Source organism: Sciurus vulgaris, assembly GCF_902686455.1.
Source record: "Sciurus vulgaris genome assembly, chromosome: 8".
Taxonomy (NCBI): domain Eukaryota; kingdom Metazoa; phylum Chordata; class Mammalia; order Rodentia; family Sciuridae; genus Sciurus; species Sciurus vulgaris.
In genome coordinates, this window is record NC_136468.1 from 59,840,558 (window position 1) to 59,856,522 (window position 15,965).

The following is a 15,965-nucleotide window of genomic DNA, read 5'->3' on the forward strand; positions in this document are numbered from 1 at the left end:
AAAGAGCACCTGTTGTTCTGCAGAGGCAAGGTCTTTCTGAAGCTTCTCCTTGAGTGGGAGAAGTGCTGGCTCTTACTAGGAAGGACAGTTTCATCCCCTTTGCAAGTTTCAAGAGAAGGAGGAGTCTGAAGAGCCACAATTCTCAGGGCCATTGCACTGGAAGGTAAGAAAGACTTCATTCATGACTATGAAATAAAGGGAGAGAGGCCAAAACTCAGTCTGAGCTCAACCCCATTGAAACAAAGGGCAGCAACGATTACAGCATTGGGGTAGGATAATGACAAAGTGTTGAAAGATGTGGAGGTGGTGAGCCACAGAGCTGATCAGTGGGATGTGCTACTCCTGAGTGTGCAAAAAGTTTTTCTCAGTTTTTAAGCCAATCACACTTGCTGACTGGCATCCATGGAAGTTAGACCCCTAACTTGCTGAGGAGAGAGAGGTGCACTACCTTCCTTGAGATTTCATTTCACAAGGATGGATTCCAGGTCCTTCACAAAGACATTCCTGGTTGTGACACTGGCAAGAGTTTTGTTCATTTTTGCTATTTGGGTTTGTTGAGACTGCCTCTCACTAAATTGCCCAGGCTGGCCCTGCAATCCTCCTGCCTCAGCCTCCAGAGTACCTGAATTATCAGGTGCATCCTGCTGTGCCCAGCTTGGCAAGAGGGTTTTAAAGAGATTTATATCTAAACAAGTCAGGGAGAGAATTTCAGTTACAGATTTTTCTAAAGCAGGTGCTTCAACAAAGGGGAGGTCAGGGAATTGGAGGCAGGAAGAAGGTTGTCTAAAGTTCAGTCAAGCTGGGGGACATAGCTGTCACATTCCTGTGTTTCCATCTAGTGGGGTTCCAGGTTTTCCCTGTCATAGCCAAAACTTTAGGAGGAGCCAGTAGTGCCTGTAGAACATTTAATGTTTCTGGAGCTATGTATCTCTAACTGAAATCTTGGGTCTAGGTCTTAGCCCATCTGTTCTTGCACTGCAAGAAACAAGGTTTCTCTGTAAACTTCCATGGAGGACTTCTAAGGACACCCACACTTTAACTATCTTCAACTGCTCTCAATTTATCATTAGATATCTATGAGACATCAATTCAGCTTAGTGGTGAAGAGTCAACTGTGCTGTCTTACAGGCATTATTCATTCTATGTCTTTCAAACGATTTCTTTAGTCATCACACCCACGAGACATTCCCCTCTATGAGAACTTCTAAGTCACCACTCCTGAAATCATCAACAATCTGATTGACATCTCATGCAGGGACTTCTCATGCATCATATTTCCCAGAATGATGTTTTATTTGCCAGCTGAACAGTAAGTGCTCCTGTCCCCATCTTGCCACCTACTTTCTCAGACCACTATCTGAATCATTTGTTTCAGTTTGGGTCCTCCAAGAAGTAGACACCATGGCAGGACTGGGTGTACCAGGGATCTGTTGGGATCTTTCCTATGAAGGACAAAGCAGCAGGAAGGAGGAAGCAGGATGGGTCTTCAGGCTGGGGTGCAAAGATGACAGCTGTATAAAGTGGGGTGCAGGGAGGAAAAAGAACCTCAGAGCAGAGAACAGTTCTAAGGAAATCTTGAACACAGAGACTATTTTGCTTATTAGAAGAAGTGTCACTTTGGGCAGACATGGGTTAGCTCTGGTCTCACTGCTGTGCTTAGCCATTTTCTGGGAGCAGCTGGGGGATGCAGGGCCTCCATGGTCATGAGGGTCACAGCTAGAAATTATTACAGTCAATGGTATACCTCCCCACAGCAGCTTTTCATGAAGGAAAACCAAGTGAAGCACTTCCACAGCCACCAGGAGAGGCCACTTGCAAGAATCCATTTTGAAATATGAAAATATATATATAACAACAAATTCCGCCATTATGTACCACTATAATGCCCCAATGAAATTACAGGGAGAAAATAAAATTTGGAAACACATGCTAGGGGAAGTGAATATAAGACCAGGGGAAAACTAGGGAATAGATTAAGAATTAGAAACCAGTTTACCTTCTTTCCATTCCATTTTGAAGAGTACTGAACACTTTTTCTTGTTTGTTTTATAATTTTGATTTGCTTGAATAATCTATTTCTTATATCCAATCAGATAGTATGTGTTTAGAGTTTCTCCTTTTACAAAGGAAAACACTGAAAATGCTAAGATGAATACAAAAAATGTTGGCTAAGCACCTCGTTAGTTGGTGGGGGAAAAGGAGAACAGACTTTTTTAACTAAATTATTTTGGATAGCTTGATATTCTTTTAATGTGTAAAAAAAATGGCTTAGCCTGGCGTAAACATGCTTTGGTTTTCTGAATTTTAATATTGGCTTTTAATGATGGTACAGCATGCTTTTAGTAGTGCTTAAAATGCTTCCTTAGTACCTACTTCAAAGGGATGCTCAGAGCTGCTGCCTCAGTAATTGTACTCTCATAAAGTGGGATATGAAAGTGTGTCTGCTCCCAAGGAAGAAAATAAATACTCAGACCTAGATATCTGGAGACACAGAAGTGACAGAGAAATCATTGTTTTCACTAGGGCTTCAGTTGAAACAGCTAGGCTGTTGCCTGTTCTAGTTCTTTTCTGTATTCCATCCTGTTCTCTTTCCTGTTCACACAGTCACTAACATCATCATCACCAATATCAACAACATTATCAAAAGTCACCATCTTCCACCAGGAGTGATGGTGTACGTCTATAATCCCAGCAGCTTGGGAAGTTGAGGTAGGAGAATCACCAGTTCAAAGCCAGTCTCTGCAGCTTAGAGAGATCCTAAGCAACTTGGCAAGATCCTGTCTCAAAGTAGAATATAAAAAGAGCTGGGATGTGCCTCAGTGGTTAAGCAACCCTGGGTTCAATCCCTAGTTCCAAAAACAAAAAGTGTTATCACCTTGCCTTCAGTAGGTTAAACATTTCTCAGTGAGGCTTGCAGCCACCTATGCACAATAAGAAAGATAGAGTCAAGAATGAATGCCAAATATAAGTTAAAGCTAAAAACTCACACTCAAAGAACACAGAAACATGTTCTCAAGGACATCAAGACCAGATGTTGGGTCAGTCAGAAGGTAGGAGAGGAGAATTCATGTGAAATATTTTCTCTGGTCTTCATGAAGTTTAGCCTGATTTGGACAAAAAGAGCCCAGGTATCCACTCAATGGGAAATTTTTAAAGAAACTCTTCAGAAATCAGGGGAAGCCAAGTCATCTTGATGCTATAGCAAACTTCTCAACTTCTGTTAGTTTCCCTGAAGTCTGAATATTTTTGACATCAGGAATATTTTTAGGTGCAATGTGTATATTTTAAGACACTTGCCTAAGGAGCAAAGTGGTGTTTTATTTAGTGATGTTTAGAATTCAATATTAAGAAGTCTTATCAGGCTGTAGGTGTTTTCTCACTATACTCATTCTTCCTCCCCTGTTAACATGGCATTAAAAAGATGTGCTTATTTTTTGTCTTTCCCTCAGATTCTGGACTCAGTAAATTAGCTAATATTGATAAAGAAAGATACATTTCTAATCATTTTAAAGAAAAATGTGATTTATTTTTTAAAAATTCTTGTTCAGACTGGGTATAGTGGTAAAAGCCTGAAATCACAGAAACTTGGGAAGTTGAGGCAGGATTGTAAGTTCAAGGCCAGCCTCAGCAACTTAGCAAAACCCTAAGCAATTTAGCAAGACCCTGTCTCAAAATAAAAAATAAAAAGGACTGGGGATGTAGCTGAGTGGTAAAGTGTCCCTTGGTTGTATCCCCAGTACAAAAAAAAAACAAAAAAAACAAAAAAAAATTTGTTCAGTAAATATTCTAAGTATTTTATTTAATAATTAGTCTTCAAAAAATCAGCTTCCTGTTTCTCATTGCTCTTTTTGTAAGGCAAAAAGCATGAATCATGTTATTAGTTTGAACCAGTTATTACCTGAATCCAGCTCACTGCAAAAGGAAAAGGAGCTAAGATCTAAATTGGCTGGGAATTCTAGATCCATTTTTACCTCTTTTTTATATACTGCCCAAGTTTCCCATGCTTCAGCAATTGTTTATCATGCCCTCTGCTGGAGCCCCATGAGCTCAATTTAACAGATATTAACTGAACACACCAAGTGCACTAAGGAGAACTCTTTAATCGATGGTGATCCCTGCTAATGGAGAAGACGCACAAAGTGTATGCTCAGTAGTCCCTCAGAGATGAGTCTTTTTGCTATGATCTATTTATTTCTTAAATGACTAATGAGGCTAAGTCAGATTCTTCTGACAGCTTTGGGTCCTGTTTTCCACATTCATCATTTCCTGTCCCTAACTGCCAAACTTATATTTAAAGTGTTTTCATTTTTTTTCTTCTACCTATGCAAAGATAAAGGTAGAAAATGTATTTCTCATACAAACATAACCTTCTCGTATTCTCCCTTCCAGTATTTTGTGGTGACCTTTGTCATCCACAAAGTTCTTTTCATGTAAATAATATAGTTATGTAGCAAGATTGGGAGAGGAGGGGAGTTTCTCTGTGTAAAGAAAATTGCATTTGTTATTATCCCAAATCAATGCTTTATATCTTTCAACACCACCATTATCCAACTCAGATTTTCTTAAAAGTATCCCTAAAGAAGTTACTGTGGAAAACAGAAATTGGCTCTTTGCAGTTTGCTAAAAACATAACAATATCATTCCCCTTCATTTTGTGTCCAAAAAAGTACATTATCTCTATCAATGTAAGAGATCATGTTTTAGCAAATTTTGATGTATTGAGATCCATTTCTTTTCCTTCAAAATATGTTAGTCTATATCTCCAGAAAAACATAATGGGTAAGAGATGGATACATGATTAAATAGATGATTTGATATATAAATGGATGGATGGATGGATAGATAGATAGATAGATAGATAGATAGATAGATAGACAGACAATCAGACAGACTGATATACCTTGAAGAGTTTGCCCATACCATTAGGGAAATTGAGAGATTCAAGATCTGTAGGTGTCAAAATACACACACACACACACACACACACACACACACACACACACACACACACAGTGCATATCCAGTATTGTGGTTGTAGAAGGAGGCAGATACCACAAGTTATCCTTCACCTTAAGAAGGTATGCTGACCTGACACACATCACTGGAATCCTAAAAAATCTCCCTGCTCTAGAAGGTCCCTGAATTTCTGTTGCATTTGTTTCCACTGTCACACACACAAATGCTTTAGCCATGAGTCTAAGGTAGATCTTACTTCTTTCTTATTGGGTCCAATCAGCATAGTACCATTGGTGTGATGGACCAGTGTGACATCTTGGGAAAGGAAAACGCAGTAAATTCACTGCCAACAGAATTATGGCATAGACCTGGAGAGTTGAAATACCCCAGACATAGGACAGTGAAGGTATATTGCCTTGCCAGCTAAAAACAAACTGCTTCTGGTGGTCCTTATTGTCAATTATGGAGAAAAAAGATTTGTCAGATCATTAGCTACATACAATATACCAGAGGATGTTTTAATTTGCCCAGGCAATGAAACCACATCTGGTACAACCACTGCAACTGGAGTCATGACTTGGTCAAACTAAGGAAGATCCTCTCATTATCCAGGATCTGTCTTCTACAGAGGCCAAATAGCTAAGCTGAATGGAGGTGCGATAGAAATCATTACACATGCATCTTTCCTCTTTTCATCTTGATGGTGGCACCATCCTCTGTGAGCCCTTCAGGAATGTAATGTTACCTTTGGTTTATGATCTTCCTGGGTAGACACAGTTATAATGGCTTGCACTTGTCCTTTTCTACCTCAACAGCCCTCACTCCACAATCAGGAAACATTATGGGATGTTACAAGCTGCTGAGTGTATCTATTATAATTAGTCTTCTGAAATTTGCAAAAACATCACAGGATGTGTTTAGAGGCCCACTGAACAAACCTAAGCTAAACCTCCACTGATCACTCTATCTCCATAAGCCTTGCTCTGACAGATAGATCACAGTGACATTTGGGGTCTTCTGGAATTAGTGTCTTTTTGCAGCCAGTATCTAGTAGTCCCTGAATGGACTTATATTATTTTCCCCCATGTATAACTACCATGGTAGAGTCCATAACTCCCTTTGGGAATGACTGGGAGAAAGATAAACATTTGTGGCAGTACACCAGCATCCTTTCTCTAGGTGACTTCCTCTCCCCTCCATTCAATACTAGCCCAGCCTATAAACTGACTCAAGTCTGGAACTGATAGATGGAACATAAGGGACTGATTTAGGGATCGTATTTTATGATTCAGGTTAGACCTCTGCACACTTGATTTAGAAATTTCATTCCTTTTCTTTCTCTCTTGTTTTTTGAGATGGGATCTCATTATACTGCCCAGACTAGTCTCAAACTTCTGGGCTCAGACTCCTACCTCAGCCTCCCAAGTAGCTTGGACTGTAGGTGCATGCCATCACTCATGGCTTGGCTTAGAATTTTCTGCTTATACAAGTCAATTAAGAATTAGTAGACTTCCTATCTATTTCTCTTCTCAAAAAGCCATTATTAACTAGCAAATCTCAGGTCAGTGTGAGTCAGGAGAGTCTGATTGCTGCTTTGACTCTAATGTCTGTTATAGTAACCATGCTCACTTTGCCTTTAGCTGCTGAGTTCTCCCACTTGGTCCCTGCCAATCCAGTATTCAATTCCTTCACTTATATTTAGATTTCCCAGTCTGTGTACAGTGACTACAATCCCCACTATAAGGTCTGGCCTGCAAAGAAAAGTAATTATAGAGTTCTTTAAGGATGTCAGGCTATTCTCACACACTTATTTCTCATGGTAGGGGTGAAAGGTATGCCTTATAGTCCCTCACAGGGAAGCTGAGTAGGTCTTAAATGACAGTTCCATTCTAAATCTCCAGTCTTCCCAAGACTTTTAATCTCCTTTTCTACATTTAACCAAGGAGGATCCTGAAATTTTAATTTCCTCACTGTGGTCACATGTTGGCTGATGTTTGAATCAACCAAATAAGCAAACTATAAGACCCTTTCCTTACTCTACAGGCTGCAACTTAAATGAAGCTTAGTGAGTTCCTATAAATTCATCCTAATCCAATTTCATTTTTCTTCCATTCTTATTCCATACCCTCAATATCCATCCCTACATATTCTCCCCAGATTTCTGTCTATATAAATTAGAAAATTAAAGAATGTCTTTTGGAGTATAATCAAAGCTTTCTTGTGCAATCATATTTGGTATCTCATCTTCAGGAACCTTGTGGGACTTTAGTGTAGTTATAGGTCTAGAGATAAAGAGAGGTGGTGTTGGTGAGTCCTGAAGAGAATCAGCGTTGTCATATGTGGCAACTGTCTTGAGGGCAATTCCTCAGGCAATGTAGGGTTAATATCCTCACAGTGGAAGAGAGCTCATTACCACTGTATGAAGGGAAGACTCTTACCACTTGGCAGGGGATTGGGAAACATCGCTTCTACTAGTGCTGTTATGGGCTCATTTCACTGGCAGAGATGACTCATTAGGATTCAAGAACTCAGTGTCTCCAGCTTCCTGAGGTCTTCCCACACACTCCCATTCTGACTGAAAGGATTCCATTCTTCTCAGTCATTGCCTTCACCTTAGGAATAGACAACCATATGAGTCTGAGAGTTCCCTTTGCTTTAAAATTCAACCCAAGCACAGGATGAGATTCTGTGTTTGATTTTCAGTAGCCTTAGCCCTGCTTTAGGAAACAGATATCTCCTTCAGGTGGAAATGAACACTTTCGAATTATTTATGTCCTCACGTGGGGATGAGGGAGACCTCTTGTCTTTCTTGCTCTACTTATAAAGGCACTAATCGCATCCCAATAGCTCCACCCTTATAACCCCATATGAGTTCAAGTATTTCTCAAAGGCCCCACCTCCAAGTGTCATTACATTTGTGTTTAGGGCTTCAACATGTAAATGTGGTGATAGTCACAAACTTTAAGCTATTAAGACCAGGTAGCCTGAATTAATAGCAAGAGTAAAAATTTATTGAGTGGTTATTATGTGCAGAGCTAATATTATATGATATAAATTATTTCCAATCCTTATAAAAATGTACAACATATATGATAAAATTATTTTTTAAATGAAAGATTTAGAACTAAGATAACACAACATGCTCAGAGTTAGTTATTGAGTGTCAGAGAGTCTCAATGGTTAGTACTCAAACCATTGAGTCATAACCCAAATTCTATATTTCTTTAAATGTAGACTCTAAATCTCTGGATATTTGACTCTCACATATCCATGGTTGTAAACTCAACCAACATATTTTGTCAAAATGTAAGAAAAAAATGTAAATGTACTGAACATGTACAGAACATTTTTTATGATCATTTTTCCCTGAACAACACAGTACAATAACCATTTATATACCATTTACAATATTAAGCATAAAAAGTAGTTGAGAGATGGTTTAAAATATGTAGGAAGAGGTATCAGCTTACATCCAAATATTACATCATTTTATACAAGAAACTCAAGTATCCTTGGAATTTGGTATCTGAGGAGAGTCCCAAAATCAATTCTTCAGTTACTTAGGGACAACCGTACTCAATATTGTTGAAAAAGCAAAGAAAGATTAGAGACTGTGAAATTGTCCTGCCTATCTGAATACTAGCATGACTAGTAGAACTTTATTTAAAAATCCAAAGTCCTACAGCATTCTCATTCTGCTCCTGATTGTGAAACAAACAGATGAGCTGAGTAACTTGAATTGTGAACTCACAACAATGAAGGAAATAGTAAAAAAAAAAAAAAAAAAAAGAATAACCCAATCAATAAAGGAGCATAGGAACTGAACACTTCTCAAAAGAAGAAATATGAATTGTCAACAAATATATGAAAAAATGTTCAATATTTCTAGCAATTAGATTAATGCAAATTAAAACTACACTGAGATTCCATCTCACTTCAGTCAGAATGGTAATTATCAAGGATGACACATAATGGGGGGGAGGGAAGGGTTAGTGTTAGGGTTAGAGTTAGGGTTAGGGAGGGGGGCAAGTATGGAGGAAGAAAGTACTGTATAGAGGGTAAAGAGGGATGGGAGGGGTGGGGGGAAGGGGAAAAAATAACAGAATGAATCAAACAACATTATTGTATGTGGATTTATGATTACACAAATGGTATGCCTTTGTGCCATGTACAAACAGAGAGGCAACATGTATCCCATTTGTTTACAATTAAAAAAAAAAAAAAAGAATACAAGTAATAATAAATGCTGGCAAGAATGTGGGGGAAAATTTCACTTATACATGGCTGGTAGAACTGCAATTTGGTGCAACCACTATGGAAAACAATATGGAAATTCTTCAGAAAACTTGGAATGGAACCATCATTTGACGCAGTTGTCCCACTCCTAGGTATATACCCATACAACAGTAATGCAGCCACACCAATGTTTATAGCAGCTCAATTCACAATAACTAAGCTATGGAAACAAACAAGTACCCTTAAACAGATGAATGGAAAAATAAAATGTGGTATATATACACAATGGAATATTACTCAACCAGAAAGAAGAATGAAATTATGGCATTTGCCAGTAAATGAATGGAACTAGAGACTATCATGTTAAGTGAAATAAGTCAGTCCCCAAAACCAAAAGCCGAATGTTCTGTCTGATATCTGGATGCTAACCCACAACACAGGAGGGTGGGTGGAAAGAATAGAAATTTGTGAATTAGACAAAGAGGGATGAATGGGAGTGGGGAGGGAAATAGGAAAGATAGAATGAATTGAATAAAACTTTCCTATGTTCATATATGAGTATAGAATCAGTGTAGCTCTACATCATGTACAACTACAAGAATGGAATCTTAATTAGAATAAGTTATACTGCATGTATGTATAATATGTTAAAATATACTTTACTGTCATGTACATCTGAAAAGAACAAATTAAAAAAGAAAAATGTTAAAAGAAACAAGACAAATCAGGAAGTTGTTAAAAAAAATTTTAAGTTTATAGATCACTGCAATCGTTGAACACATTGCTATTATTAGCACCACATTTTACAGTGGTTGGTGGGATAAAGGTTCTGGTTATTTATATAAGATATTTGTAAAAGAAAATAAGTATAATCCCAGAATGATAAACATAGTGAAACAATAAAATTTGTTTTCATTTCTACATTTGTTTGAAAGTCTCTGTTACTAATGAAATATTTGCCATAGAATCAGCTAACTAGGACCTTGTGTTAAAGCATTATGTCATTTATAGATATATTTAATTTTTAAAAGAAAATTTTTATTTTAAAAATAATATACTTTAGTTGGTACAAATTCAATGTATATAGAAAGACAGAGCATCTTCTTTTAATTTTTCAGTCTTTTCATTTAGTTTTTATTTAATTAAAGAAAGTAGCATAGTGTTCAGAGCACCAAATGACTCTCACAGACTCTTTTTATTCCCATCTCCTTCATGCTTCCAACTGGCAATAACTCTGAATATTTTAGTTTGATGCTTTGGAATTTACCCTATATTTTCCTATAGCATGTTTATGCTTTTCTACACCCTGTGGTTTTTTCTTTGGAATCATCTGTTGACCTTCCCTTTGTGAAGGTAAGAATGTACATCTTTTTCTAGTCCCCTCTTTAACCCCAACTCTCTCTCTCTCTTTCTCTCCCAATCTCTTGCAATTTATTTATGAGTGAAAGTTGGTTTTGGTTTAGACGAAATTGAGTACACCAAAATTCTTTTTTTTTTTTTTTTTGTATAACATTTTGCTTTTCTTTGAACAAACATTTGTCTCTTTTATTTGAATAATTTTATGTTCACTAATTTAACACAAAACTCTCCTTCAGTTATATAAAGCACTTGTTATTGTATTGAAGCATATTAGGCCTTCTCACAATTTTCCCTTCTTAGAAAAATACATATTTATTGGAAACTTCTGACCCTCTACAAGCTGGAGTGGTCACTCTCTGGATCTGGGACATTCCTTCACTATATTTTGGAGTCCCCTTCTCCTCTCTTTTGGAGGACCTCCTGTTTTCTTTGTTTCTTTGATTTTATGTTGATGTTATTTCTCTTTTTAATTTTATTAGAGCATAATTTCTGAAAAATTCCTAGTATAAGATACATAAGAAACTCTGTTGTCATAGTTTGGTTTTCCAGATGGTGTTCCACTGATACTGCCAGTTACTGGTGACGACAAATTCCATTCCCCAGATGTCACAGATTGAATACCGGAGACTAAGGTAAGCATAGAAAGCAAGTTTTATTTAAAGAACAGAAACAGATTTCTCTGTAGAGAAGGGGACCCAAAGCTAGTATCCAAAGAAGTGGTAATGTCCTGCCCTTTTTATACATTTAGATTCTCTTTGTTCTCCTGCTCTGTTCTCCCTGATTTCTCCCCATCCTGCATACTTGACCAGTGGCCAGGGTGAGTCAAATGGACAGGGGAAAGACCAATGGTGGAGTGATCCAGGTAGTGAGATAAGAGCCAGGAGGTATTAACTAACAATGCTTACAACTCCCTGCAGGGAGGAACAATTCCTGGGGCAGGTTACCTTAGCAACAATTTAGAGCAGAAGCAGGAATAGGAGGAAAGGCTTTGAAAGGAGGAGGGGGAAAGGGCAGCATTTTATTTTCTTTCCGACCAGCCCCCACTTCCAGATCAGACCCAATTATTTATCATCTGTATTTATTGTCTTTTTGTTCCCCAGCTTCAGTCCCCTTTCTGAGAATGTGATTCTTAACTGCTATTAGAGAATAATGAATGATGACTGCTCTGGCTGCTTCAAACTGAGAGGGGACAATGTGGGATGGGCAAGCAATTTGACTTTCCCTCTTAAAAATGTTTTGGGTCAGTTTAGAGGTTCATGGAAAAATCTGGTTCAAAAAGAATAGATTGTAAAGTCATCTGGGGTGGGTGCCCCTATGAGGAAAAAAAAAAAAAAAAGACATAAGTACTAGAATGAGACTAATATAAAATAAATGTCACAGCATCTGGAACATGCCAATGAATATCTCGAAAATGAGAGAAACCTGTAATCTCTCACTAGGAGGTGCAAGAGCTGAAAAGTTGTTCCTATAACAAGGCCAATGAGGATTTGGGAATATAAATCTTTAACAATGCCAGAGTTATTGGGAATGTAAACACAACACTTATTTTTTAATGTCACAGATGTCCCATAAGATGTAGTTTAGTAATTTAATGTCATCTGATTTTGGTAAAATATCTTTGTATTGGCATAACCTCTGTGCTTAGTAAAGATCCCTTTATTTTTGTTACTTAGGGCTAGATACTCATACTAGCAAATACTGATTAAGCCTACCTGTGTAGGTGATTAGGAAGATTTGTAGACCTTAAATTTACCTAAAAAAAAAAAAAATCCCTTCTGACTCTGACAGTTTCTCTTGATAGTTTTTAGGCACTCCTGCCTGAGAATCTTTCTTTTGTAGCCTCCAATTTTACTTACTCTTGGTGGGGCTAATACAAGTGTATTAAAATAACTATTGTCTTTTTTCTTTTAAATGTTCATGGATGGTTTTACTTTGGTTATAACAGTTTTGCTAGGCATTTAAGATCGAGCTGGTCAAATTGATGTTGTTCCTATCGTTAAGAGTCAGCTGAGCTCCCTTACAGGGTCACTCTTGGGAATGTGAGAGCAGCCTTTTAGCTCCATTAGTGTCATCTGCCAGGATAGGTCAAGGGTCTTGCTGACCATGTGACTTCCCTTGGAAGCATCAGGAATGTCTCCTTTTTCCAATGACCCTCCTCTTTTGCAGCATGTGCACTGGTCAGCTTTCTTTTCTTCAGGGTCTCAGTGACCCCCCTGATCAGAAGGTCATGTGACTCAGAGTAGCAAAGCTCTTAGAGCTTTTAATTCCCTGGGTTTAAGCTAGCCCAGATGACAAGAGTCAAATATTGGTTATTTTTCTTGGGTCTTTTATTTTTTAACCTTAATCTTTAATCTTTCACCTTAAACATCCAGCAAGCCAGTCTCACCAGTCTTAAAGAGTATGGACTTAAAATTTAGCGTCTACAACTTTATAGTCATTTTATCCCTTCGACTTAATTGGGGTCTATATTAGGTCTGGAAGCTAACCTTACATCCTATGTCTATAGATGATGGTCTATTATCTCAGATTAATTTAGGTTGTTATATTGGAAGTTGTACTTCTGTAAGGCACTAACAGATAACATTCAAAGTTGACAAAACACAAAATGAAAATAACAAAAAAAAAAACATGTTGAGTTTGTATAATAGCTATGACCCAAGAAACATAATTTTTATAATTTCAAACCTTAGTTACATACCTCCTGTTTGAGATCACAGAAATCCCTACAATAAAAATTTGATCTTTTGAACACAACTCTGAATAAATTCAAGTTCAGCCTTTTTGGAGTCATTTTAACATGAGTAAATTGGGAGGCAGGGTACTATCTCAGGTAAAAAGTACAATACAACATTACATCTAAAACACGAATCACACAAAAGCTAAGAAATTTTAACTTTCCTTTGTGAAAAAAGTAACAAAATGCTTTCATGTTTTACAATACTAACCTTTAAACAGATTGTTATCTTTAGAAAATCTATTTAAATTTTTACTGTAAAAAGTAACATAAAATATCGCATATATTTTATTCATAACAGGTCCAGTTACAGAACTTTAAATGACATAAATAAATAAATCCTCCATTAAATTCACTGTTTTTATAAGTCTAAAATTACCATTACAGACAAATATAGTTTGGAGAACACCAGTTTGATAAAAATGCTCTTTTAAACCTCCTATTTTAAAGACTTGTATACCTGGAAGATATGAACACATTTAATATACAAAGAAGACAGTAATAGCATCATAATTACACTGATGTTTTTATATTAACCAAGTTTAGCTTTTAAAGAAAAATCTAAACTGTAATGTAGTGTAATACTCTAGAATAACAGTTGTTGTTAAGAGTGAACTACTGTTTTAAAGAAATATTTCAATGTATAGGTTAAACTTTGCTTTATATCAGTACATTAATATTTGACCTTAGGGAAAAACCTTGAATAACTTTAACTGATTGTGCTACTTATATACAACCAACTTAGCTACACACAAACTTTTTGAAATTTACCCTTCACTTACACAGACCTTATCACTTACTCATACCCTCTTCTTGCTTACTTGATGTCTTACAATTTTACCACATAAAGACTTTCTTACCCAGAAATGTTTTCCTTTTCCTTCTACAAAATATATTTCAGTTCCTAGAACCTTCTTATTTCTCTTTCCTAGTTGTTGATCCCTTTTTAAAATTCACGATCTGAAGCAATCCTTGTAAATTTCTGAATTTAGACAAATTACTCCATTTTAATAAAATGAAATACTTTATTTATAGTACTCTAATTGAAACACAGCTGAAAGTTCTGAACTATTTGTATATATAATTATACCTGTTAGAACTTTAACCTTTAGTAATCTTGTTTACAGTGAAGACACAAACAAAATAATCTTAAACCTTCTTTCATTTGCCAATTTATGAAAACATACATAATGTTCAAGTATATTACTCTATGGAACTTAAGATATGAAGAGTATTCAATATTATATTTAGCACTTAGCATTTTAATTTTGTAAATTCATCAAATGTCTCTTCAACAAACACATTTATGATTAATCCCATATATGTCAAATCTAATTTACTTATTTTTAACTGTAAAAACCAAGATAGCAGACAAGTATTGTGAACAGTATTAGCTATCTCTTCCTTGTTGTTGAAGAAAAATTCTAGAAACAATAGATGTTACATTTTTAGACATTTTTAATTTTTAATTCTTTGAATTTGTTTTAATAGTTAGACATGACAGTAGAATGCACTTCGATAAATAGACATCAACATTTTATTGTTTGACCACCTAGGGAAACCTTTGTTAGTAATTTTAAAGACATCTTTACTCTCATTTGTTTATCTATTTATCTAATTTCATTGAACTTTTTAAATCATGTGAATTAAAGATATTTGGATCCATTTTTTATTTAAACTTTAATTTATGAGAGCTCATTTATCTAAATGCCAATTTTGATATGTACATGAAATACAAGCACATTTGGAGACACAACAACACAATACATAAGTGTGTACACAAAACAAACAAGAAACAAAGACCTTGTAGCTGTTTGTAGGTAGATTTAAATTGCTATGCTACAGAAGTTTATTAAAACCTAGTAGATTGAGAGCTAACCTTTGCAAATTGGCATCTGGACAAAACGGAGTGTAAGGAACCTCTACAGTTGGATAAAATAAAACTGATCAGAAAACTATATTAGGAGTGCAGGAACAAAATATGAATTCATGATAAAACTATGAGCTCAAAATATAGAATAAAAAAAAAGTCCTAGAAAAAAAAAATAGCTGCAATTAGTAAAGGAGTATGCAGAACATTTTTATCAGATCAGAGTTTACTTTTGGCTCAGACTACAGTGAGTTCAGATACTGAAAGAATGAGAGAGAGAGAGAGAGAGAGAGAAATGCTCTGAAATCCTTGGGTAAAGATTCTCAAAGAAGACTTGGCCATCTCATTCTCCCTCCCTGTGCTGCAGCCCATCTTTAGGTCTTGCAAGCTGCTGGGATTTAAAGACACTTTTTTTCCTGACTGGTCCCTGACGGGTCCCCTGCTGGGTCTGCAGGCTTCTTCCATTTACATTTCAATGCAAGCTTTGGCAAGACAGAGTTCTGGCAGAATTCTGGCCGATTAAGTAAAAGAAATTGCTGTGCTACTGTTTTGAGGGCATTTTTAACTTTTTGAAAAATTACCCAGTTGATAATCAGGCCAGGTTTGGATGCAGAAAATTATGAGATATTATTTTCCATTACTTTTGAGAACAAAGTTACTATGTCAAGCATCTTATTAAGATATGCTACTGACTGTTGAGCTGGTGTGGTAAACCAAGCAACAGCAACTGGGATCTCAGATAACAGAGTACCTGGATTAGGAAATGCAGAGTGGAGGGAAGTGACTGTTACTAATCATTTTAAGGTCCTG